Genomic DNA, 26,837 nt, shown 5'->3' on the forward strand with positions numbered 1-26,837 from the left:
GATGTGGGGCTCGATCCCAGGACCCTGAGATCATGACTTGAGCCGAAGGCAGAGGCTTAACCCACTGAGCCACCCAGGCGCCCCTAATTTTTAATTTTTAAAGGAACTCTTAGAGAGCCCAGATATGGACACTCAACTCTATGGTCAAATAATCTTTGACAAAGTAGGAAAAAATATACAGTGGAAAAAAGTCTCTTCAATAAATGGTGCTGGGAAAATTGGACGGCTATATGTAGAAGAATGAAACTTGACCATTCTCTTACATCGTACACAAAGATAAACTTGAAATGGATAAAAGACCTCAATGTGAGACAGGAATCCATCAGAATCCTAGAGAACATAGGCAGTAACCTCTTCGATATCAGCCACAGCAACTTCTTTCAAGATATGTCTCCAAAGGCAAAGGAAACAAAAGCGAAAATGAACTTTTGGGACTTCATCAAGATCAAAAGCTTCTGCACAGCAAAGGAAACAGTCAACAAAACAAAGAGGCACCCCACAGAATGGGAGAAGATATTTTCAAATGACAGTACAGACAAAAGGTTGATATCTAGGATCTATGAAGAACTTCTCAAACTCAACACACACAAAACAGATAATCATGTCAAAAAATGGGCAGAAGACATGAACAGACACTTCTCCAATGAAGACATACAAATGGCTGTCAGACACATGAAAAAATGTTCATCATCACTAGCCATCAGTGTTTTCATAGTGGCTGCACCAGTTTGCATTCTCACTAACAGTGCACGAGGGTTTCTTTTTCTCCATATCCTTGCCAACACCTTTTTCTTGTGTTGTTGATTTTAACCATTCTGACAGGTGTGAGGTGATATCTCATTGTGATTTTGATTTGCATTTCCCTGATGGTAAATGATGATGAATATCCTTTCATGTGTCTGTTGGCCATCTGGATATCTTCTTTGGAGAAATTTCCATGTCTTCTACCCATTTTTAAATTGGACTATTTGATTATTGGGTGTTGAGTTTTATAAGTTCTTTATAAATTTTGGATACTAACCCTTTATCAGATATGTCATTTGCAGTTATCATCTCTCATTCTGTAGGTTGCCTTTTAGTTGATTGTTTCCTTCACTGTGCAGAAGATGTTTTTGATGTAGTCCCAATGGTTTATTTTTGCTTCTGTTTCCTTTGCCTCAGGAGACATATCTAGAAAAAGAAGTTGCTATAGCCAATGTCCAAGAAACAAAACAAACAAGCAGACAGAAAAGAGAGAGAGAGAGAGAAACACAGAGAAAGAGAGAGAGAGAAAAATTAAGAAACAGACTCTTAACTATAGAAAACAAACTGATGGTTATCAGAGGGGTGGGGGTGGAGGATGGATTTAATTGGTGATGGGGTTTAAGGATTGCACTTGTGATGAGCACCAGGTGATGTATGGAATTGTTGACTCATTATATTGTACATCTGGAACTAATAAAACAGTGTGTTAAAAAATATTAAAGTTATTTTGAAGGCAGGTAGAGAACACTGAAGTGTTTCAAGTAGGGGAGCAATCTGGAAAGCTCATTTTGGAAGCTGTACTAAGGAGGAGTGAGACCAGAGAGAAGAAGACCTATTAAGAGGTTACTTCTGTGGTCCAAGTGAGAGATGATGGTGGTCAACACTGGATGTGACATTGAATATGGAGAGAATTAGAGGAATTTGAGAGACCCTAATAAGGTGGAGCCAGAAATTTTTGTAATTTACTGAATATGGGGGTTTTGTAGGGGGATGGAGGAGTTAAAAAATGACTCAATTTTCTGACACTGACAATTGGATGAATGGTATAATTATAGGGAATATAAAAGGAGGAATTTCGTGGCAAGGTAGGCCAGAATATTTTTTCCATGTGTCCATACTGCATCAAAAATGTACAGATGCTTAAATTATCAGTCATGATTCCTTATGTCTTTTATTACACAACCTAAAAGTAATTCAACTGTTTATTTAAGATTTGTTTATGGTCTTCATCATTTTAATTGCTACTTATATTTGACTTTTCTATTGTTCCTCCTAAAATATAATACTGTGACCTGGAAAAAACTTACTAAGTAAAGTTCAACCAAGAGACTACAGATTGTTACTACTATTCTCCATGATACCCTAATGATACATACTTACTTGATCATAAATAGGTATATCCAAGACATTTTTCACCAGTTTTAGAAGCTTCATAAAACTTTTTTTTCCAACTGAAAATTCTTAGGTCATTTCCTTATTTCTTTAGTGTTTAAAAATACATCAGGATGTCCTCAGCTAGTAGTGACTCAAACCATAAGGAGATTTATTGTTTACTTAATAAAAGCCTGAAGGAATATGATCTCAGGCTTGTTTGACGGGTAAATGATGCCATTGATGATCTGGTTTCTTTTCTTCTTTTTCCTGTATTGTTGGAGAATTAGTTTCACCTTCGTGTATGTGACCTCATGGTTTCAAAATGGCTGCTACAGGTCCAAGCATCAGATTTTCACATAAAAATATCCATAACAAGAATGAAGAAGCAAAGAAGAACATTCACCATTCACATCTTTCTTCTTTCATAGAGAAAAGTCTTTCTCAGAAGTACACAACAGGCTTCTTTTTATTTCTTTCAGCCACTTGCTCGGCCGCACGGATTGCGAGTGATATGCTGGTATAGACCAATCAAAATTCATTTCCAGGAAAATAAGTTATTACCACCTAAACAAAATCATTGTTTTGTTACCAAGGAAAATGGGGACATGGTTGTGGAATGAGTAATCAACAGTGTCTGCCCATAGGAAACCAAAGAAATGTTTGATCAAATATAGAAGCAGAAAGGATCAGTTTGGAGTGGTCTTAAATCTTTATCTATTGGGTCGCCTGGGTGGCTCAGTGGGTTAAAGCTTTTCCCTTTGGCTCAGGTCATGATCCCAGGGTCCTGGGATCAAGCCCCGTATCAGGCAGCAGGGAGCCTGCTTCCCCCTCTCTTTCTCTGCCAACCTCTCTGCCTACTTGTGATCTGTCAAATAAATAAATAAAATCTTTAAAAAAATCTTTATCTATTATATGTCTATCATTTCTCTCTCTCTATCATCTATCAATCATCTAATCTATTATTTATCTATTTAATCAGAGCAGAGACCTGATTTTCACTCTACTAGTTTAAATCATTATAATTCTATTATCATCTAACTTGAAACATTATGCTTTATTAAGAAAGAAAATGAGAATAACTTGCCATAATATTTTAGTGACCTGGACATTCTTTTCTCCAAGTTTTCCTGAGATATAATTGATATACATCACTGTATAAGTTTAAGGTGTATAGCATAGTGGTTTGACTTACATTTACTGTGAAATGATTACCACAGTAAATTTGCATCCATCATCTCATGTAGACACAATAAAAAGAAAAAGGCAAAGAAGGAAATAAAAATTTTCTTGTGATATGAACTCATAGGATCTGTGCTCTTACCAATTTTCCTACATATCATGCACCAGTGTGACTCTTGTTATTATGTGGTACATTACAGCCCTTATTTATCTTATAACTCCAAGTTTGTACCTTGTGACTAACTTCCTATAATTCCCTTACCTCCCACCTTTGGTAACCACAAATCTAATCACTTTCTCTATGAGTTTGGTTTCTTTTTTTAGATTCCACATATAAGTGAGATCATACAGTATTTGTCTTTCTCTGACTTTCACTTAGCCTGATACCCTCAAAGCTCATCTATATTGTTGCAAATGACAGGATTTCCTCTCTTTTTTTTTTTTGAATTTCAGACAGTACAGAAGTATATCCATTTTTTCTTTCAGATTTTTATTGATTTGACAGAGAGAGAGAGAGATCACAAGTGGGCAGAGCAGCCCGCAGAGAGAGAGGGAGAAGCAGGCTCCCTGCTGAGCAGAAAGCCCGATGTGGGGCTCCATCCCAGGATCCTGAGATCATGACCTGAGCTGAAGGCAGAGGCTTAACCCACTGAGCCACTCAGGTACCCCTGGATTTCTCCCTTTTTAATGGCTGAATAATATTCCAACTTCTTTATCCATTCATCTCTTGATGGCCACTTAGGTTGTTTCCATATGTTGGTCATTGTAAAGCTGCCATGAACATGGGAATGCAGATATTAAGTTAATGTTTTAATTTCCTTTGGAAATATAATCCTAGAAATGGAATTGCTGGACTATATTGTACTTCTATTTTTAATTTTTTGAGGATCCTCCATACTATTTTCCATAGTGACTGTATTAGTTTACAATCTCACCAACAGTATACAAACTTTCCCTTTTCTCCATATCCAGGCTGGTATTCATAATCTCTTATCTTCAATGATGACCATTCTAACAGGTGTAAAGTGATGTCTCATTGTGGTTTTGATTTGCATTTCCCTAATGACTAGTGATGTTGAGCATCTTTTCATGTGTTTTTTGGCATGTATTTTGTGGAACAATGTCTATTTAGGTTCTCTGCCCATTTTTTTTTTTAAGATTTTATTTATTTATTTGACAGGCAGAGATCACAAGTAGGCAGAGAGCCAGGCAGAGAGAGGAGGAAGCAGGCTCCCCGCTGAGCAGAGAGCCTGACGTGGTGCTGATCCCAGGACTCTGGGACCATGACCCGAACCGAAGGCAGAGGCCCCACCCCACCGAGCCACCCAGGTGCCCCTCTCTGCCCATTTTTTAATGGGATTATTATTGTTATTATCTGTGTTGAGTTATAGAAGTTCTTTATATGTCTTGGATATTAATCCCTTATTTGATATATCATTTGCAAATATCATTTTCCATTCAGTAGGTTGTTTTGCTCTTTTGTTGATGTTTTCCTCAACTATATAAAAGCTTTTTAGTTTGATGTAGTCCCAGTTGTTCATCTTTGTTTGTATATAGACAGGCTGGAGATATTTGCCTTGGTTTTCATTTTAAATTATTATTGAGTCTGTTTTTATTAGTGAAATTTTGAATAATAATTGCTGTCACACTCTAAAGTTTTGTGTAAGGCAAACCTCTGTTCATGCTGACTTAAAGAAATGACACTGTCATGCTTATTTTTTTTTCTTTTCAGCATAACAATATTCATTATTTTTGAACCACACCCAGTGCTCCACGCAATCCATGCCCTCTATAATACCCACCACCTGGTACCCTGACCTCCCACCCCCCGCCCCTTCAAAACCCTCAGATTGTTTTTCAGAGTCCATAGTCTCTCATGGTTCACCTCCCCTTCCAATTTCCCCCAACTTCCTTCTTCTCTCTATCTCCCCATGTCCTCCATGCTATTTGTTATACTCCAAAATAAGTGAAACCATATGATAATTGGCTCTCTCTGCTTGACTTATTTCACTCAGCATAATCTCTTCCAGTCCTGTCCATGTTGCTACAAAAGTTGGGTATTCGTCCTTTCTGATGGAGGCATAATACTCCATAGTGTATATAGACCACATCTTCCTTATCCATTCATCCGCTGAAGGGCATCTTGGTTCTTTCCACAGTTGGCGACCGTGGCCATTGCTGCTATAAACATTGGGGTACAGATGGCCCTTCTTTTCACTACCTCTGTATCTTTGGTGTAAATACCCAGTAGAGAAATTGCAGGGTCATAGGGAAGTTCTATTTTTAATTTCTTTTTTTTTTTCTTTTTTTTTTTTTTTAGATTATTTATTTATTTATTTGAGAGAGAGAGACAGAGAGAGCATGAGCGAGGAGAAGGTCAGAGAGCGAAGCAGACTCCCCATGGAGCTGGGAGCCTGATGTGGGACTCGATCCCGGGACTCCAGGATCACGCCCTGAGCCGAAGGCAGTCGTCCAACCAACTGCGCCACCCAGGCCACATTTCCACACTATTTTACCCAAAGTGACTACACCAACTTGCATTCCCACCAACAGTGTAAGAGGGTTCCCCTTTCTCCACATCCTGTCCAACACATGTTGTTTTCTGTCTTGTTAATTTTGGCCATTCTAACTGGTGTAAGGTGGTATCTCAATGTGGTTTTAATCTGAATCTCCCTGATGGCTAGTGATGATGAACATTTTTTCACGTGTCTGATAGCCGTTTATATGTCTTCATTGGAGAAGTGTCTGTTCATATCTTCTGCCCCTTTTTTGATATGATTATCTGTTTTGTGTGTGTTGAGTTTGAGGAGTTCTTTATAGATCCTGGATATCAATCTTTTGTCTGTAGTGTCATTTGCAAATATCTTCTCCCTTTCCGTGGGTTGCCTCTTTGTTTTGTTGACTGTTTCCTTTGCTGTGCAGAAGCTTTTGATCTTGATGAAGTCCCAAAAGTTCATCTTCACTTCTGTTTCCTTTGCCTTTGGAGACATATCTTGAAAGAAGTTGCTGTGGCTGATATCGAAGAGGTTACTGAGTATGTTCTCCTCTAGGATTCTGATGGATTCCTGTCTCACATTGAGGCTTTTATCCATTTTGAGTTTATCTTTGCTTATTTTTACTTCAAAGCCCCCAGCTTTATCTTAAAGTGATTACTTTATAGACTCCAGACTCAGGATAATGCTTATCTCTGGGTGGGGTGAGAGTGGGGATAAGGGAGGAGCGTACAAGCAAATTTCTAGTTTTATCAGTAATGTTTTGTTTCTTAAGAAAGGTGGCACCCTAATGTTCATTGTGCTAGTTCTTATACATTTTTGTGTATATTTAATATTGCATGATTAAAAATGATTATGTCTAGGGGCACCTGGATGACTCAATTGTTAAGCATCTGCCTTTGGCTCAGGTCATGATCCCAGGGTCCTGGGATTGAGCCCTGAACCAGGTTCCCTGCTCAGTGGGAAGCCTGGTTCTCCCTCTCCCACTCCCCCTGCTTGTGTTCCCTCTCTTGCTGTCTCTCTCTGTCAAATAAATAAAATATTTTTAAAAAATGTCTATGTCTATAAACAGAAAAACATTTAAAATAAAAGGAATAAATTGGTTGACCAACCTTAATCATTATGTTAAGAACAAAAGATTTTTTAAAAAAAAATATTTATTTATTTATTTTTAGAGAGAGAGTGGGAGGAAGGGTAGAGGGAGAGAATCTTCAAGCAGACTTCCCAACCCATGAATTCATGACCTGAGCCAAAACCAAGAGTTGGATGCTTAACCAACTGAGCCACCAATGCGCCCCTAAAAATGTAAAGTTTTAATCAGCTAATCTTGACAGATTTTTGCATTCTTTTATTTACCTATTTATTCAACAAACACTTACTGAGCACCTATTTTGCTGTGCAGTGAAGCTATAAAGCTGAAAAATGTGGCTCCAGCAGATCTCCTAGTACAGTGAAGATTTATTGTAGACAAATAATTATGTATCACTGTATCCAGTGATACAACAGAGATACCAAAAAATTGTGCTATCATAGCTGAAGGGATGTGTGTGTTTATTTGTATGCATGTGCACGTGTAGCTAAGTGTGTCAGGGCAGTCATGGATGGCTTTACAAAAAGGAAACTCTAAGCCTCTCTTCTTAATTATATCAAAATTATGCACCTTGTGAGTCTCATTCTCTTCTTTGGGAGGTTATGGGAACTATTTATCCTGAGGCCCCCGGAGTTAAAGGCAGAGATCTTAAACAGCACCTGTCGCTGGTCTTGTTTTCAGGTGCCTGGCTGCATGCCTCTGAAGCTTTTTTTTTGTTGTTATTGTGTCCTTTGTAAATTTCTCTCCAGTCCAGGACCAACTGATGCTTTATCTTAAGGATGAGTGCTTTATTCAAGTCACATTGGAAGAAGAGGGAATGCGGACCTCAGTGATTGATTCCTGCCTTCTCCTGTTTCTATTTCTTTTTTTCCTCTTAAAAGAAAGCAGTAAAGGGTAGAGGGAAGGGGAAATCAGTTTAGAGATTCAGTCAAACATGTCACGTGATGTGGGCATGACTTGCCTCCGAAATATTGTCTGGCGCATTTTCACTGAGAAAGGTAACTCTTGCGTTTTTATAAATTGAATTTGGTGCTGATGAAAGACGTGGCTGAGAATCTTGGTGTCAGTTTGTTCTCTAGAGGCAGAGCTGGCCAAAGGGCCACAGTGAAGGGATAAATCAAAGATGATGAGTGCCCTGGGCCCAAGATCCCAAGTATTTAATGAATGTCCTACCTATCTTTGTATCTTCATAGTTGGGGGTGGCATTACAAAATTCATTTCCAAGGACAGAGGGATAGGGAGGTAAGCTGATCAGAGACTGAATCAGAAAATATCCATCCCTCTTCCCTCTCTCCCTGCTATTCATATGTTTTCTCTGGTTTTCATTAGACTGGTGTACTTGTCTATCTATGTACCACCAGAAACACTCCTCATTTCTTTTCCAATGGTCTCCAGGTTAGAGAGTGGTTTGGGGACCTCATTAGGTGTCTAAGATTGAAGTGTGTGAGACACTTGGCTAGAATACTTATGGAGAAGTAGAGCTGGCAGTAATTCAAATCTTTTCCACTGCATAATACTCAGGGATGATAACTCATTCCTGGAGAGTGTTACAAATATTTCTAAGCTTCTATTTTTTCTTGACCTAATAATAATTTCCCCAGAAGGATTATCAGGACTCAGTTTTACTTGACATCTTTTAATTATTATGGAAATAGCAAATAATCATTCTTAACAATTTAATTTGATGAGTAGATATCTTTTCTCCTCTAAAATTGATGAAATTTGAGCAGCAGTCCCAAATTATATCTTCATAGTCAAAGTGCGGTAAAGTTAAGAGAAAAACTAGGTATTTGAGCAAAAACAATAAGAAAAATGCCTTATTACTTTTCTCTGCTTTCATTCATTCATTCATTCATTGACTCATCCAGTCAGTAAAGAAATACTTCTTGAGTGCCTATTATGTGCTAATCTCTGAGTGAGGTATTGGAGTAACATGAATAACAAACAAGTCTTAGCCCTATAAAATTTACCTGGTAGGAAAGACAGATATGGAATAAATAGCCCCCTACATTCATCATTTATAAACTAGACTAAGTGCTATAAAGAAAATATATGAGGTACTATGAGAACTTGTAACAAAAAAAACTAGTTTAAACTGTGCGCCAGAGAAGGGTTCCCTGAGGAAGTGGTTTTTGAATGGAGATCCAAGGGAAAGTAAGAGTAAGTAGGCAGAGAAAAAGGAGTGTGTCTTAGGCACCTCAGGCTGTTGTAACAAATACCACAGACTAGGTGGCTTAAATGACAAACATTTAATTCTCGCAGTTTGGGAGGTTGGGAAGTCCAAGATCAAGGTGCTGTCAGATTTGGGTCTGGTGAGGGGCTGCTTCCAGGTTTGCAGATTTCTGTCTTCTTGCTGTGTCTTCACAGGACAGAGAGGAGAAAGAGTGAGAGAGAGAACGAGTGAGTAAACTCTCATGTTTCTTCTTACAAGGGCACTAATTGTATTCATGAGGGTTCCACCTTCATGACCCAATCACATTATAATGACCCCTCCTCCTAACATCATTACATTTGGAGCTAGGATTTCAACATATGACTTTCGGTAGGGACATAGGAACATTCATTTCATAACAGAGTTCTGCAGCTCTGGGGGAATGTGTGCAAAGGTACTGAGGTGGGAGGGAGCATGTATATTTAAGAAACTTAAAGCGGCTGTTGTGGCTGGAGCTCCAAAAGAGGAGTGGAGGTCAACACTCCAGATTATCTGGGGCCTTATAGTAAAAGGTAAAGATTTTGTGATTGTACGAGAATAGGGAAATCATTTGAGAGTTTTAGGAGGGGAACAGCATTATGATATTTTCATTTTGAAACATCACTAATTGTAGTGTGGAGAAGGATATGGGGCAAGTAAAGATTTCGAGGGCAAGAGGGTAAGCTGTTGCCTAGTGCCAGTTAGAAGTCATCATAGCTTGGATTACATGGTCTGTGTGGAATACCAGTGGATGGTCTGAGTTATTTAGTGATAAATTGATAGGAATTGATTGATTGAAAATAGAAGATGAAGGAGGTGGGAGGTATCAAGTCTTATTCTAGTTACCTTGTTCATTATACTTATTAGGTGATGTGCTTGTCACTGTGATAAAGATCACTGGGGGAGAATCAGATTTGGGGCAAAAAGTCATGACACTTGTTTGAGGGAAGCATTTGAGGTGCTTTTGAGATTTCCAAATGGATATATGGAGCAGACAGTTGTATACAAGTCTGGTGCTCAGAGGAGGCGTAGGACTCAGAGATGTAAATTTGGAGGTTGTAGGCATGCAGATTGTTACTGTAGCCAGATTTTGAGTGGCATATGGGCTGGGAATGATGAATTACTGCAGTGTAGTTCATAAAATTTTAGCCTTGGATGGAAACTTAGAAATTACCTTTAAAGTTTATTTTTCAAAGAATAAAATAATTTTTATTATTTCCACTATTAAGTAATACATGTTTATTACAAAATGTTTTTGGGAAAGCTAGCCCTCACTCTCCCTTCCCCATTTGTGTAAACAAAAGATGAAGAGGAGACCTCAGGAGAGGAAGGTGACTCATCTTTAGCAGGAGGTCTGGGCCAAGAACCCTAAACTCCTCATTTATGGTTAATTAATTAATTAATCTATTTATTTATTTATTTGAGAGAGAGAGAGACCATGGGCATGGGGGGAGAGGCAGAGGAAGAGAGAGAATCCTGACCAGGCTCCATGCCTAGTGCAGAGCCTGATGTTGGGGTTGATCCCACAACCCTGAGGTCATGACCTGAGCTGAAATAAGAGTTGAACACCCATGGGACGCCTGGCTAAGTTGGTTAAGCAGCTGCCTTCGGCTCAGGTCATGATCCCAGCATCCTGAGATGGAGTCCCACATTGGGCTCCCTGCTCAGCGGGGAGCCTGCTTCTTTCTCTGCCTCTACCTGCCACTCTGTCTGCCTGTGCTCACTCTCTCTGACAAATAAATAAATAAAATCTTTTTAAAAAAAAAAAAGAGTTGAGCACCCAATGAACTGAGCCTCCCAGGTACCCCAGTTATTGTTATTTTATATCACCATCATAAATTGTTTTTAATCTAGCCACTTTATTGATACGGAGGGTATGATTTTAGGAAACAGACATCTGTTATTATCATTTTGATTTTGAGTAGAACCATTTCTTAACAAAGGGTCTTCAACAACAGGGTGTTTTTAGGTCTTGGATGACTTAAGTAGTATAGAGCACAGAGCCAGCCTTTTATTTTCCCATTTCTTCTCCCCTAAAGTTGCTTAGTTGTTTAGTTCCCCAGACACCATTTTGATATGGAGAAGGCCAGGCCACACTTAGAACTTTCTTTTATTTTGTATGATTTGTAGCTTCATGTCTACTTGAATTATGGGTTTTTCCTTCTGCAGTTAATTGGCTTTCATAAATTTGTGTAATTCTGGGGTTGGGAAGACAGCAGTATTTTCCCTTTCAGTACCATTTAAAGGGAACAGGAAAGAGAAGATTAATGATAAGAGTTCTCTTGTCTTTCTCTAGAAATGAAAGGTGAGCTGCTGACTGACCCAGGCAATAGGAGAGTATCTGGCAGAAAAAAATGAACTGAGGAATAGGGAGAGAGCTCTTCTATGCCTTTTGTTGTCCTAGGATGGCCAAGATGAGGGATCTTAAAGCAAGGGACTTCAAGAAATCATAAACAAGGATCTGATTCCAAGTACTGCTGCTGAAGACCCTAGATCAACCTGGTAATGGGAAGAGCTAGCCCACCAGACATTTAATTAGTCTTTTTGGCTGTGACTTACTTCTAAAACAAGAGTGAATTGGGTTTTATCTGATTGGTAGTGAATCATATTTGAAGAAAAAGTCTAATCAAACTGGACATCTGGGGTCATCTTGGATGACAGGATTCTGACCCCTTCTTTAGATAGTATCTATTTAATAAAAATAAATTGTGATCAAGTCAGTTATACTTTTGCTTGTTTATAGTAGATAATTATGCAGGCAAGTTGGATGATAAATGTATTGGTGTTTATCACATACCATTCAGAGGAGAAAACTTACCTGGCAGACATATGTATCTTTGGTGACTCTATTTTGGTGCATATCTCAGGTCAAGTTCCCTGAGATGAAGATAAAAATTCAGTAGTTCAGTAGGACATACCCTTGAGGCCAACATCTGTAGAAGGGAAGGCAGCAGGATTGGGCTGTGGTACATTCTCAGCAGAGGCCTCAGCTGACTCTCTGGGGTTTTCTGAACCTGAGATGACCCTTCAGAGTTGTGTTGAGCTGAGCCAGGCACTGGGCCATTGCATGCCATGTCAATCAGTCAATAGATTCTGGCCATCCTAGGAAGGAGGTGTGATCTTGGGTGAAGTGTTTCTCTTTAGTAGAGGTATTGTACCTAGGGGGCTCATAGCTGAGAGCTCCTGCTTTTAGCACTTCCAGAAGCTGGGGTTCCAGGTAGTGCAGTCAATCCTTTGAGTCATTTTGATCCAATTATTTGTATAAAATTTGGAAGCAACTCCCCTCTAGGGCCTTTCTTTGTCTGAGGCACACTTAGAAGAGGAAGGTAATTTGTTAACCCTAACCCCTGCATTCCTACAGTTACCGTCCTCTGCTCTTTGTTCCATATTCTCATTACCTTTTTAAACAACTCTGCTGATATTACTGGATAACTTGTTGGTGTGACCCAGACCCTCATTGCTGAGTGGTCTAAGCCTTTGGTTGAGGAGCCTTTAGTGCCCACGTAGAAGCTATGGCTGTTCAGAGAGATTCTTGGTGTGTCCCCCAGGGGAAGCATTCTCTCTTTGGGTACCAGGACTTGTAAAGCCACAGAGCCCCAAGTTGCAGGGCCAGGAAGTGCAAACTTTGCAAATGGGGCCCTGGGGATAATGGTATATGGAACCACTCTTCCTTCCATTCCTTGATTGTCAGACCCATTTATTCTACTGACTCAGGAAGTAGTGCTTGTATAAACATCAGTGATTTAAAATGTGCACTGCATCCTGAAGGATGGCTCCCTCCCCCATCCTTGCAGTACTTCTGAGTTGGAATTTCAGCTGTGCTTTCAACAGACTACCAGCTATCAGCTTCTTGGTATTATACTACATCATATGAGAATAGGTTCCATGGTCACTGCCCTGTCCTATAGCTTCTTTGCTGTAATATGCGTTCCTTGGTTGATGCAGTATTATGTAGGATTCTTTGCCAGAGGATCAAATATTCTCTAAGCCTTTGGACAGTAATGCTGGCCGAGGCCCTATGGTAGGAATGGCAAGCCTTTCCCAGAATATATTAACCAGAATATATGTCTGTTCCTATGAAAATGAGTAACTTTGTTCTGTGTAAGAAGGGGTCCAGTGTAATTAGCTTGTCACCTGAGGGTGGTTGGCCCCTTGAAGGATGGTGCTGTATGGGGAACTCAGCATTAGTTTTTGCTGTTCGTAGGCTAGACATTCAGCAGTCACAGTAGTTGGATCACCCTTGATAGGTGAAAGGTCATTCTTTGAACCCATGCTTAACCTCCATCAATGCCACCATAACTAATCCTTTAATCTAGTAGTAGTTAGTAATGTAAATTCCATTGTGTCTGACATGGGATGGCTACTGACAGAAGCTGGCTGACATCAGCTGGCTGAGTCATTATGTCTATGTAGTTGTTTAGTGCCTGTTTTGTGATGGATTATTTCTTTTCTTTTTTTTTTTTTTTAAGATTTTATTTATTTGTCAGAGACAGAGGGAGAGAGAGCAAGCGAGCACAGGCAGACAGGCAGGCAGAGGCAGAGGAAGAAGCAGGCTCCCTGCCGAGCAAGGAGCCCGATGTGGGACTCAATCCCAGGACCCTGGGATCATGACCTGAGCCGAAGGCAGCTGCTTAACCAACTGAGCCACCCAGGAGTCCCTGTGATGGATTATTTCTGATGGGGATTGCCATATTGTATGAAGATCTTCAGACCTTGTCCCTATTCCTGTATGTCTATCCACATGGTTCTATCTGAGACCTTCTTGGTTCTGATCTTACATTTTTCTTCCAGGCTCTTGACTGAGTCAGCCAACCCAGTCTATGCTTAGCCCATTTCTCTTTTCATAAAGTGGTCACTGCCTGTGCTCTGCTTGTTGGAATTCACTGTAGTTCAAAACCAATCCTGAATAAGGTTGTATTGTAGCCAGCATTCATTTTTGTCTTTCTTTCTTTTTTTTTTTTTATAACTTTTAATAGTCATTTTATTTTTTTTTAAATTTCTTTTCAGTGTAACAGTATTCATTATTTTTGCACCACATCCAGTGCTCCATGCAATACGTGCCCTCCCTAATACCCACCATTTTTGTCTTTCATCAACATACTGAGCTGACCCATATATGAGCCAAATCCAGGTTTTCTCTTATTCCATCACCAGCTGGTCAAAAGGGGCCAGTTAGGTGACCAGAGGTGTGCACTGAGGAAGAGACTCTGGGTAGTAGGGGTGGGTCAAGGCTACTTCCTTGTGCAGCTTGCTTGTGCTCTCTGTCACTGTTTGTGTTCAATCCCACATGTGTCATTTCCAGCTTACAGCTGGACCTGTCCAACCTATGACTTGGTGGTTCTGGTATGTCCAGTTCGTCAGGGGCAGTTCTGAGTTGGTGTCCCATAATCAGACATTTCATCTCTAACAGGGCTCAGTAACATGCCAGCAACCATTTCCCAAATGGTGTGTGATTCTTTGTTACAGGTGGCATGCCCCAGAATCCAGTGGCTGAATGGTATACTTCTTCTACAGGTAATTGCCATAAATTGCACATGGTGTCTTTTCTCACCACTGAAACTTCTATTATCATAGGGACCACATATCCCATATATCTTGAGATATATGGTCCAAAAGGCAGGGGGTTGCTTGAACTGCAGCCTACATCTGCTGCTTAGCTCTTTGCTTCTCTGATTCCAATGAAAAGAAAAGCTGATGACTTTTCATGGTCTGGACCTACACAAAAAGCCGGAAATTTGGCATGTGTGTTGAAACAACATTCTTGGGTATGGAACATGCTGTCTTCATAACTCAAGGAAGCCTACGAGGCTTTGCATTTCCTTCTTCATGGTGAGAAACACAAATTATAGTATTTGTCCTTTACTTTGCAGGGGACCTCCTGGTTCATCCCAGTCCATTAGACATTTAAATTTGATAATGGTATGCAAAAAATTTACTAATATGGTCCTGAATTTTCAGAGGGTGTATCTCCCATATCCTGGAGTTCATGTGTTTATCCAAGCCTCTAATCTACAGGTCACATCTTCCTTCTCTGCTTTGATTGGCACAGTGTCATCAATAGAGTGGGCCAGTGTGCCAGTGTAGTGCTGTCTGAGATGTCCAGTAAGTCTCTTGCTGAATTGTGACAGAGGGTGAGAGAATTAACATAGCCTTTGTGTAAGACTATTAATGTTTACTGTTGTTCATTTCAGGTGAATGCAAATTATTTCTGATCTTTTATGGAAGGATAGAAGAGAATGCCTATGCCAGATCAGTGCCACTAACCATACACTCAGAGCTGCTCTAGCCAAGATTTCACATGTGGCACAGTGGCTGCAAGTGGGGTTATACCAATTGGTCGAATTTGTAGTAATCCATGTCTATGCTGGAAGACTTCTAGTTTTTGCAGGGACCAGGATGGTAATTAAATGAATAGAATCTGTTTCTTTAAATATGGTACTAAGCTCAGCCACTGTCCTTGGGAGGCAGTATTATTCTTGATTTTCCATCTTGGTGTTGGTGGGCACTTTGCAGTTTCAGAGGTTACCACTTTGTCTTCCATACCACACTCATTCTTACCCCATAGGCCAAGGAACCAGTGCATGGGTTCTGGCAACTAGCAGGTGTGTGCATCCCAAATATACATTCGGGGATGGGGAAATGACCACTAGGTGGGTCTGTGGACCTATGGCACTCAGTGTGAACTGGACATGGGCCGGGGCTCTCTTTGCTATTTGGCCCACCAAATCTTTACTGATGATATACTGATGAAGGGCTTGATGATACTTCTGTTTTCTGGGTTTCTGTATCGAGTGTGGGAGTGGAACTTTACACCTTCTAGGATGCTCCAGGAAGGAGGTGTGTTGCTTGGATGAACAGCATGCCCCTTGCTGTATTCCTAGCGGCTGGGGAGAAAGTTCTTCTTTCCTGAAGGGAAGTCTCAGGAGTGCCTTGGAGTCCTCACCATGGTGCCCCTCTCCTACTACTCCTGCTCTGTTCCATCTCTACCATCAATCCTATATGCTGCCAGAGGCACACGGACTAAAGCTACTGAAGCATAACCTTTGTGTCCACTCATTTGCATGGGCCCCTTCCAAGACTCTCCAACTGATTTTGTATTATTTTTCTGGGGAAGAGTCTCCCAAATATAGAAACTTCACAAAACAATTCTTACTCTGACTCTGCTTCAATTGCTCTGAATTGGGGAAGGAGAAAAGAAAGGAAACTGACATTTGAGCACCTAGTCTATCCCAAGCATCACACCCAATGTTTTGTATGTGTAATATTATTTCAGTTTGGGAACATGGTTTGCATATTTCTCTGGTGTTCACGGGCTTTGAGCTCACAATATCTTCTTTGCATATGCTTGTCCTTTTGACTGGAAGGTCCTTCCTCACTTTATTTGTCCATGAAAGACTTTCTCACCCTTTTTGGTTTAACCCAAATATTGGTTTCTCTTGGAGTCCTTCTTGACTGGGCTGGGTATTTCTCATATGAGAAATATGAGAAATATTTAGTAAGCGACATATGGGTGTCGCTTACTAAACTCTGTTTACAGATCAGGTCACGACTGCTATTTATGCTGGTTCTTTCTTGTCCTCTGTGAGTTCTGAAATGGCAGATTCTGTGCTGTTCACCTTGGTATCCTTAGGGTCTAACATGGTCTGTGTCATAGAGAAGGAGTGGATTAAATAACAGTTGAGGATTTTCTAGTCCAGAAAAAAAGTCTCAAGAGCATGACATTTCCTTTCTTTTGAGGATTGAGCTCATGAAGCAACTTCTTCTTTGAAAGGAGTGTGTTCCCGAGCAGGGATGGGTTGGGGGGAAGGGGCGGAGGGAGAGAGAGACTCTCAAGCAGGCTTCATGCTCAGCATTGAGTTGGACGTGGGGCTCAATCTCGTCACCTTGAGACCCTGACCTGAGCAGAAGTCAAGAGTGGGGCAACTAACTGAGCCACACAGGTGCCCCCACCCCCCATGAAGCAGCTTCTGATAAAGAATCTTGATTTTTTAGTTTCTTAATAACTGGGTGAAGGTGTTCTTAAAGAAAAGAAATGGGCATTTTTAGGATTAAAATTTCACTACATATTTTTTCACTGCAAAAGAATAAACCAGCATTGTAGTTTTTCAGTTGGACTCGAGAATATTTTTTTAGTCAATCTCTCAGATCTTGAGTTCTTCTACGTTAATGGGTAAAATTGAATTTTAGAAGTTGTAATAAAAGGTGGAGAAACTGGGCTCTACATGGTGAATCACCAACCTGTATATTTACCAGATGTTTTGTTATAGAAATGAGCTCATCTTGTGTATCCTGGTTTGTAAATTCCATATCAATTAGCAAATAAATATTTATAGCATTATTCTTGATTTGTGAACAGTATTTCATTAAACAAATGTGCTAGAATTTATTTAACCTAATTTGCCTAAAAATATTTTTTAGGTTGTTTCTAATTTTTTTTTGCCAGCATAAGCAAAATGTCAGTGAACATCTTTTTTTTGTTTTTAAATATTTTATTTTTAAATAGTTTCTACACCCAACATGGGACTTGAATTCACCACCCCAAGATCAGGAGTCACATACTCTACCAACTGAGACACAGCCAGGTGCCCTCAGTGAACATCTTGATGCATGTATCTGTTTATTTACTTTAGATAAAATTAAAAAAATGGAATTGCTTGGACGAAGAGTATGACTTTTAAAAATTTATGTATGTATCCATTTGTGTGTGTGTGTATGCATATATATAAATACGTCTATATGTATACATATATAGATATATACAGACATACAGATATATCTATATATACATATATAGATATATACAGACACATAGATATATCTATATATATATAGATATATAGATAGATAGATACAGATATATCTATATATCTGTGTGTATGTACACTTTGTAAATTTATATATTTATTTAGCTTTCCTGGCAGAGACTGTCTCATGCCTTCCATCCACAGTGGAGATTCACTGCCGGTTAACAGCCCATGGGCCTGATTCTCATCCATGAACTCTGAGCAGAACTAATTTGTGTCACCTTCTGGTGTGCCTTCTCTCTAGTTTCCCTCTTCTCCTACCTTTCATCTGAGTACTGATGACTGAGTGACCCTGAAAGCCAACTGATGATGGTGGAGGCTCTGTCAATCAGGCTCTGTCATCTTCCCTGTCAGTGAGAGGATGAGAGACCTCTGCCACCAATCAGGATTACCCCTTTGGACTCTAGATAAGTAAGAACTACTCATCATGGGGCACCTGGGTGGCTCAGTGGGTTAAAGCCTCTGCGTTCGGCTCAGGTCATGATCTCAGAGTCCTGGGATCGAGCCCCGCATGGGGCTCTCTGCTCAGTGGGGAGCCTGCTTCCCCCTCTCTCTCTGTCTGCCTCTCAGCCTACTTGTGATTTCTGTCTGTCAAGTAAATGAATAAAATCTTAAAAAAAAAAAAAAAAAAGAACGACTCATCATGTGGAGCCCCTGGGCAGACAATAGGGGTTTATCTGTTAGCGTCTAGTGCTTTCTTAGCTAACATAGCCAGTTGGTCCTCCAGAAAGGTTGTTCCTCCACCAACAGTGCATGAGAGTGTCCCTTCTTGTTCCCTTCAGTCTTACCAACACTTCTTTAGTGCTTAAAATGGCCAATGTCATAGCTATTAAGTGGTAGGTATGTCATTGTTGTTTGCTTTTACAGTTCTTTGAGTCCTAGTAAATTTGATGTGCTGATTGACTACTGGTATTTCTCCTTAGCCTAGAGATTCGTGACTTCAAAAATTCCTGGAAGGCCAAAAAGAAAAAAAAAATCCAAGTTTAAAAAGTTCTCTTACATGCATATTTATGAACACTTGGAGATACCATCTTTAAGCCAAAAAAAAAAAAAACTAGGTTGAATTAACAGAAATATAAGAGTAACTTCAATATCACTTATTTGGAGCTGCCAGCAGCTTCTCAGTGGGGCTGTGAGCCAATCTGATGGAGTGTGTATGAGTAGAGGGAAAAAAAAACCTCAATGGAAGTTGTTTGATTGCTTTAATGAGTCTTGAATCCAGTGGACTAAGTGAAAATTTATTTGATTTAATTGAGTGACACTAATTAGTGAAGAGAAAGCAGTCCAATAGGCTATGCAGTGTACTTATTCAAAGTTCAAATTTTTTCTAATTTACTTCTGATATTTTACCCTTTTTTATTTGTGGGCAGATTTCCTTTGTTTATTAAAATGTAACACAACAGATTAGAGAATGCTCTGTGTGCCTGAGTTTGCTTTATGTTTTTAAACTAAGGGTTAAGATATTTTGTTATTTGTGTCGTATCACTGAACACAGAAATGACCTGTGATGCATTATCATGTTTGTTGCTAAAAACCCAAGTCCATAAGGGGATGGGATGGTTTGCAAAGGTAATAGAGAGAGGAGAAGATTTAGAGGAAGAATCAGGATGGTTTGGAAGAAGAAGGAGGAATATGTAGTCTTCTACTAGACAGAAGTCCTCATTCTCCCAGCTGTGGGAGAAGCACTGAGGACCCAAACCTGTCTTCAGGGTAGTAAGTGGTGAGGCAGCAGATGCCAAAGAGAATGACAGCATGGTGAATGCATAGGGGAAGGTCTTACTTCAGGCTTGGGGGTCCCAACCTTATATATCTTTCTACCCTTGGCAGAGCAACAGGAGCCATAAGAAGTTTCTGGATCTGAAGAAACTATGTGATTCAGATCAGGAGGTACCTTAGCAATAATTTATCAAGGCAGATGACCTCAGCATGACCCTGAAGAGAGGGGTATCCCTCCGCAAGCTGTGGGATGGGGACTGAGCCAGAAATTAAATTTATTTATTAAAAAATGGATTATTTCGCACACCTGAGTCAGTGGACAGAGATTAATGTCCACTCTATCTACATTTCCTGGGGCCAAACATCTCAGATCATTACATGCGTATGAGGAGCCATAGTTTTATTTAATTGCATTTGTTCATTTACTATAATTTGATAATATTTCCTATGAGCACACATTTAAATAATTATTCAACTAAAACAATGTTTTCAGAGTTGGTCTGGCAAAGGGGCTTTGAAATGAGAAGTTTCCAGTGATATATGATTCCTCAGCATGAGGCTTAGATTTGAATTTCATCATGACTTAGCAGAAATCAGAGCAGGTTTATTGTGTATATTTAACTGTGGGTAGAGTTATGTGCAGAAAATCCTTCTTAAAATAATGGAAAGTAGTATAAAGCATTATTGTGCTCTGGCCATGGAACACCCAAATCTGCAATTTTAGAAGTGGACCCCACAGTTTCCCTCTGTATTTAGATCTTTGCTTAGGGGTATTTGAGATTTTAGTCACTATATTGCACTTTGGGGTTAACTTGAAGAGAGGAAGTTAGAGGGATGTTTCTGGGATATGGCTGGCCCTGGCCTTAGGACCAAAGCCTTTGGTTTGGAAGGCTGGACTCCTTATCATCTGGGAATTGATGTTCCCACCAAGTCACACAATCTCTCAGTTAGATGTGAGACCTGGAGCCCTGCTAGTGATGCCTGGGCTCCTATTCTGGGCTCTAAGTTGCTGCCCGCTTTCCCAGGTAGTTATGTTTAGGTTTGTATTTGAGAATCAATTTTCCTAATGCTTATCACGTTGTGGGACAGGACAAAGCAATCCCTAGTCTGTTCCCCATCAACAGTCTGCAGTATTTCAGAATCATGGTTGGGATTGATGTCTGTGAGTGCCTAAAACACCAGTGTGATTTCCGTCCATTGAGACTTGCAGCTGCTGGCAAGCCTACCTCGACCAAGGTCCTCCTACCCTGCCTCTTGGGACACCTTTTCGTGATACTGCTGCTTTTGCTATTTCTGGAAGGTCACAGTTATGCTGAGGAGCTTGAAGCCCTACTTCAGTATTTTTTCCCTGCTTGTGTCAACCATGGTTCCTTCACTTAGGTGATTGCACAGCGACCGCAAGGGCATCACCCACCTGCTTGGCAGGGCTTGTTGTAGCGCAGAAGGTCGTCTTGTTGTATAGCTTTGAAAGAAGGTCATCATGTTTAACATCTATTTTCTGGGTCTTGTATAGACCATTTCTAGGGTGACATGAGTTTGGGAGTTTACCTCTGTGCACAGAAGCAGTGGGAATTCCGTTGATCATCAGTGTGAACAGAGACTTTGCTAATACTGTTTTCATCTTGTATTTGCCTTTGCTCTGAAATTAAGAATTTTGACTAGACCTAGCATCCTGCGGATGTGGGCTGATCTGGAACAGCCTTGAGTCTCTACGCTGGTACTTCAGTTATGCAATTTTTAAAAGACACTGTTGTTTTAGACCCCTAAATTCACTCATAATGTTGGAGCTTCACAGAGACCTCTGTCTCTTTTACATTATATATTTTTTTTGACCTACACATTAAGTTAGAATAGGTGTTCACTCCTAATTTGTTCAATGGTATCTTGGTAGATAACATCACAAGGCAGGTGATCCAACAATAGTTTAGGGCCCACTTTTTAAAAAGGATTTTGGAAGATGCCTGGGTGGCTCAGTGGGTAAAGCCTCTGCCTTTGGCTCAGGTCATTGTCCCAGGGTCCTGGATCGAGTCCCGAATTGGGATCTCTGCTCCGTGGGAAGCCTAATTCCTCCTATCTCTCTACCTGTTTCTCTGCCTACCTGTGATCTCTGTCTAATAAATAAAATAAAAAAAAATAAAAAGGATTTTGGGGGGATCTGGCCAATGAGAAGAAAGCCTCTATTTCTGATTTTAACAGTCTTGGTGAGATGCATGGGTAGGAGCAATCCCTTTTCTGATAGGAGCAGGGAGTCGTAGGTGTGGGAAGAGGAGGAGATGAGGCAAGATAGTCTAACTAACACTCTAGTAACAAATTAACATTGCAATCTCAGTGGCTTGAGGCAGTGAAGAATTATTTCTTGAGCTTGCATTGTGTATTGCATATACCCTGATGCTCTGTAGGGCAGCCCTGTTTCAAGCAGTGACGTAGGAATCCCTCTGTTTCTAATGTTTTGGAATATTAGCACCTAGATTTCAGTTCATAGTGACAGGGGAGACAGACCTGGAGGGCTGTGCAGGAGCCTTTCCCAGAAGGGACACAAGGTACCTGTGTATAGAGCTCATTGGCCGGACTTAGTCACCCAACTCTGCCTAACTGTAAAGAGGCTGGGAAGAGTGGTCTCCTTCTAGGTATGAGAGTAGACTGTGCTGTTTGTGACCTATAATAATGCTTACCCAGTGGACCATCCACAATAAAAGGGCTAAGGCTCCTTTTACGAGGTGCGGGCTGCTGTGGTTAGCGTTTTCCTGTAGTTTTCCCATCTCTATCCCCAGCAGGAACCATGCTGTCGATTTAGCACTGCCAACACTTGCCGTCTGCCTTGCATGCATGGTCAGCTGCATCCCTGCCCGAGAGTTTCTGCTGCTGGGCTCATGTTGAGAGAGTGAGGAGCAGCGGGAGACAGTTGGTGCGGTTCTTCATTTGTCTCCTGCACCCAATAAGGTCTTTTCCTAAGACTCGTTAAAAGTGCTCAGTTTGCTTAGACCACATGGGTGGATATGTAGGATTTTGAAAATATGCTGCTGATTCCTCTAGCTAATTTCAGAGCCATCTGGAAGAGGCCTTAAGGCCAAGGTGGACATGCTGTTTCCCCAGCCTCTGAGAGCTGTCCCTAAGGAGCAAATACACACACACACACACACACACACACACACACACACTATAAATCACTTCTCTCATTGGTGCTAAATTAACTGTTAAGCCTTCTAAACTCCTGAACCAGCTGATAGCAGGATCCTGGGTGGCAGGTTGCTGATCCCGTGCTCAGCATTGATTAGAAATAAACTGTATTTGTTTTGAGACTTAATGCATGCATCAGTGGAGGTAGCAGTGCTTCCCCAAATCTGGTCTGTGGACTGGCTAAATCAGAATTATCCAGACATAGCTGAAATACAGATGGCCAGGCCTCAACCCAGACGCACTGAATGGCATCACCTGGACTGATAATCTGGAGTCTTCATCTGAATGAACTCTTTAGATCACATAGATGTGCAGCCTGCTTTGGGAGTTCCTGCTGATGTGGGAATAGCAATGGAAGTTTGAAGGTCTGCTGGCTGGGTTCTAGTCATGCCTGATGCTGTGTGGACTTTAGAAGTCGTTTAACCTTTCTGGTCTGTTTTTCCAGCTGCATCACAGTGGGACTGAACCTAGTTTTTGAGTGAAATGTTACCCAGAGCCCCAGTAGGTAAAGCAAATAATAGTAGTGTGGTTCTGGTGGAGGCAGTGGTCAAGTTTTCCTTTGATTCCCAAAATGGCCCTCAGGGTTGCCAAAGTATTCTAGGGATTTTTGGGACACAGTTTGAAACACCTCTGGGTGAGTGATCATTAAGGTTCTTTGCAGTCCTAGAAATCTTTGAATCTTAACCATGGGGGGTGGGGTGGGCATGAAAATCAATGAAAAATAATCATTTAGAGAATATTCATATTCTTTCTCTGTCCCTGTCTCTCTTTGTTCTGTTTTTTTTTTTTCCCCTTCTCTCTGTTTCTCTTTTTTTCCCTTTCCTAGAACAAATGAAAGTCCAGAATATGTATTTCTTTCCACGTTCTCGGGTGAAATGTGGTGGGAATTTGAAGGGAGAATATCTGAAACTCATTTGAAGGTGCAAAGTTGTTCTTGTCTGTAGATTTATTTTTTACCTTTAGTGGAATTTTCAGGTTCAGGTCACAATTTTTTGAAGTTGAATCTGTCGGCTTACAGATTTTAATATTTCCCAAGACATTTGACAAAAGTCCTGGCAGGCAAATCAGGCAAATATTCAATAAAAATGTATGATGCGTAGTATAGTCCCTGTGAGCAGGCTTTGGTTCTATTATAGCATCTAACCATTCAGACACCCTCTGGAATCCTGACTGTTTTTGTTTTTGGGATGTCAGGTATTTATTATATTAGAGTTATATGAGATTAGGCATGACAGAACTCCTTTAGGAGTTAGAACATTAATTAGTTTCCAAAATTGTCTTGGTTTAGCATAGCACTACATCATATAAAATCTGAATTTAGCACAGCATTTAATAGTTTTATTTTAAAAACAAAGTTATTTCCAATATCAACAGTAATGACAACTATCATGTGACTTCAAGGTTTCTTAATATTTCACTCTTAATTACTTTAGCATAGTTCCTAAGAGCAAGAACATTCTAACATATATTCACATAATATTCTGACACATAACAATAATAAAATTTAGAAAAGTCAACCTTAGTATAATACTATTGTCAAATATTCAATCCATATTCAAATGTTACCAGTTGCCATTCATTTTTTGGTAATGATACCAATATGAATTTTCATATTCATTTTCAAATGAGTATGATAGCGATATATGAATCAAATGCTATAGGATAGTTTATATATTTATTCATTTAACATTATTAAGTAACAATATTTAGGAATATAGAAAAAGTAATTTCTGGGGCTATCTATCTATCTATCTATCTATGTGTATCTATATATATCTATCTAACAAAACATTCCCTACCTTGACGATCTCATAGTCCGGGGGTGCCCATGAAAACAGGCAGAAATCACAAATGGCAGAACATGTTATGCTAGAGAAACTACAGGGTAATATGGAATGAATAGGCACCATTGACAGAAGCTTGGATATCAGGAGAAGGAGATGATATGTGGACACTGAATCAGAATGTGTTTTGGAAGTATATGATACAGGTTGAGGAGACTTCCTGTGGATACTTGGCCCTGTAGATCTGTACAGAGATTAAGATTAGAGCCATAGCTTGGGAAGTCATAGAGAGAAGAAAGTTGAATCTTTTATATATACATATACACACACACACACACACACACACACACACACACATATTTATTTATTTGACAGAGAGAGAGAGATAGGGAGAGAGGGGACACAACCAGGGGGAGTGGGAGAGGGAGAAGCAGGCTTCCCTCGGAGCCAGGAGCCCAGTGCAGGGCTTGATCCCAGGATCCTGGGATTATGACCTGAGCCCAAGGCAGACGCTTAACGACTGAGTCATCCAGGCGCCCCAAGGATGCATATTTTAAAGGAGAGAATATAAAAAATTGAGAACAGAAAATTAAAAGGTGATAAAGATCCAGATAAAGATCCAGAAAGATCCAGAAAGCCCCAGAATATAGTCTCATGTAAGAACTACTTTTCTCATCAAATGTTTATTATTATTATGTTTTTATTAGAGGGTTAGGTCATTGTAATTCATATTTTGGTATGCCTTAAAACTCTGTGATCTGTCTTCTGCCTTAGATTAGAGGATTTTAAGGAAACAGGCCACATACAAGTCTAAATAGGAAGTTAGCTCTTTTCTGTTGAAATTATGATATGAATCACTATTATTAGAGAAGCTTTTTGCCTGAAATAGGTAACATCCTGTAGATTTGCCTCTAACTATTCTATTAATTGAACTGCTGGCATGTTTATGTTTTGAGACCTATTCTAGAACTGTTAGATTCGTCAGATGAAAAATACAAAGACCAGTTCAACCTAGGAGATAATCAATTTTTCATGCTCATTATCATTTAGATGAGTCTCTTATAAGGGGAGGGTTGTAGCGTGACACATTTTAATGCTGAGTAACACCTCATTCCTCTAGATAACTAAGTGAAAATGTAAAGATCTTAAATTTCAGCATAAAAGAGAAAATTAAAGGATATTTGGGAAAGTGAGAGCCAGAGAACCAATAAGATTTATTGCCAGAGAACTTCAGTTTCATCAATAATTTTATAGTGTTGCCTAACCATCATTCTTTGTATGCCTTCTGACTGTCCTGAAGGAAAAAGAAAAGCCTTCACAGTTTAAGAATCTTACTAAGTCTTTTATATTTTGACACTATTTTGGAACCATTTTTATATTACACATTGAAAGAAAAAGGTACCTCATGTCTTTCTGAAAAATTAAAGTGAAAGCAGACACCCAGTTACACTTTAGCATCTTGTCTAAATGTTGAGCATTTGACAGTCTCACAACACAGACCTTTACCTGTGTAACCTGTGAGTGACCTCAGAGACTTGGTTTTTGGGAGGGGAGAATCCTATGATTCTGGATTTTTGACAATTTACTCACATTTCCTAGATCTTACATTTAAAATGGGAGTATTCCACGTTTCCTTCTTTTCTTCCGATATATTTAAGAAAGTTGTTAACACTGCATGGGCCTTCCTCTGAAAGAATAAGATTTACAAAGCTACTCCATAGTTGTGCTTTATTCTTATTTTTTAAAATGGCTTTTGGCCTTTGGCTCTGGTTACCAAGCCTACAAGCTTAAACTCATTCTGCCTCCATTAAACCCATGCTGCCCCTTCCCCCACAGGATTACCAAGAGAAGTGTGTGTGCGTGTGGCGTGCAGAGACACATGTACATATCAGATATGTATGCCCATGCAAGTGAGTATGTGACAGAGGAAATGATCATTTAGAAATCTGAGGACTAAAATGGGGCAACTAAGAAACATTGTCATCTTCCCTTAATATGGGATTGCATTTTTTTTAAAGTAAAGAAACTCATCAAGTTTAATAAAGAATAAGTTTTCACCATAAAGGCTTCTGGCAGTGATGAGGGTGATTTCCACAACTGTACATAGCACCCGAAGAGCCCCCACTAATGTGCGGCTTCAATTTCAGCATAGCTCATTAGAACAACAATGCAAACCAGCTGTCCCCTGGTGTTTGGAGAAGAAAGATCCAATTAACTGGCCGTCATCCACCTGGTTCCAGATTTTGCCGTCTCCTTATGAGCTTGTAAGAGCAGCCAGTTTGCATG

At 40.0% G+C, this 26,837-nt stretch overlaps 1 pseudogene; it reads right to left on the reverse strand.

Annotated features, from left to right (window-relative positions):
• Positions 1 to 22,430, reverse strand: part of LOC122903596 — a 49,449-nt pseudogene extending 27,019 nt beyond the window's left edge.
• Between the last annotated feature and the right edge of the window lie 4,407 nt (positions 22,431 to 26,837).

Source organism: Neovison vison, chromosome 3 (assembly GCF_020171115.1).
Source record: "Neovison vison isolate M4711 chromosome 3, ASM_NN_V1, whole genome shotgun sequence".
In the NCBI taxonomy this organism is placed as follows: domain Eukaryota; kingdom Metazoa; phylum Chordata; class Mammalia; order Carnivora; family Mustelidae; genus Neogale; species Neogale vison.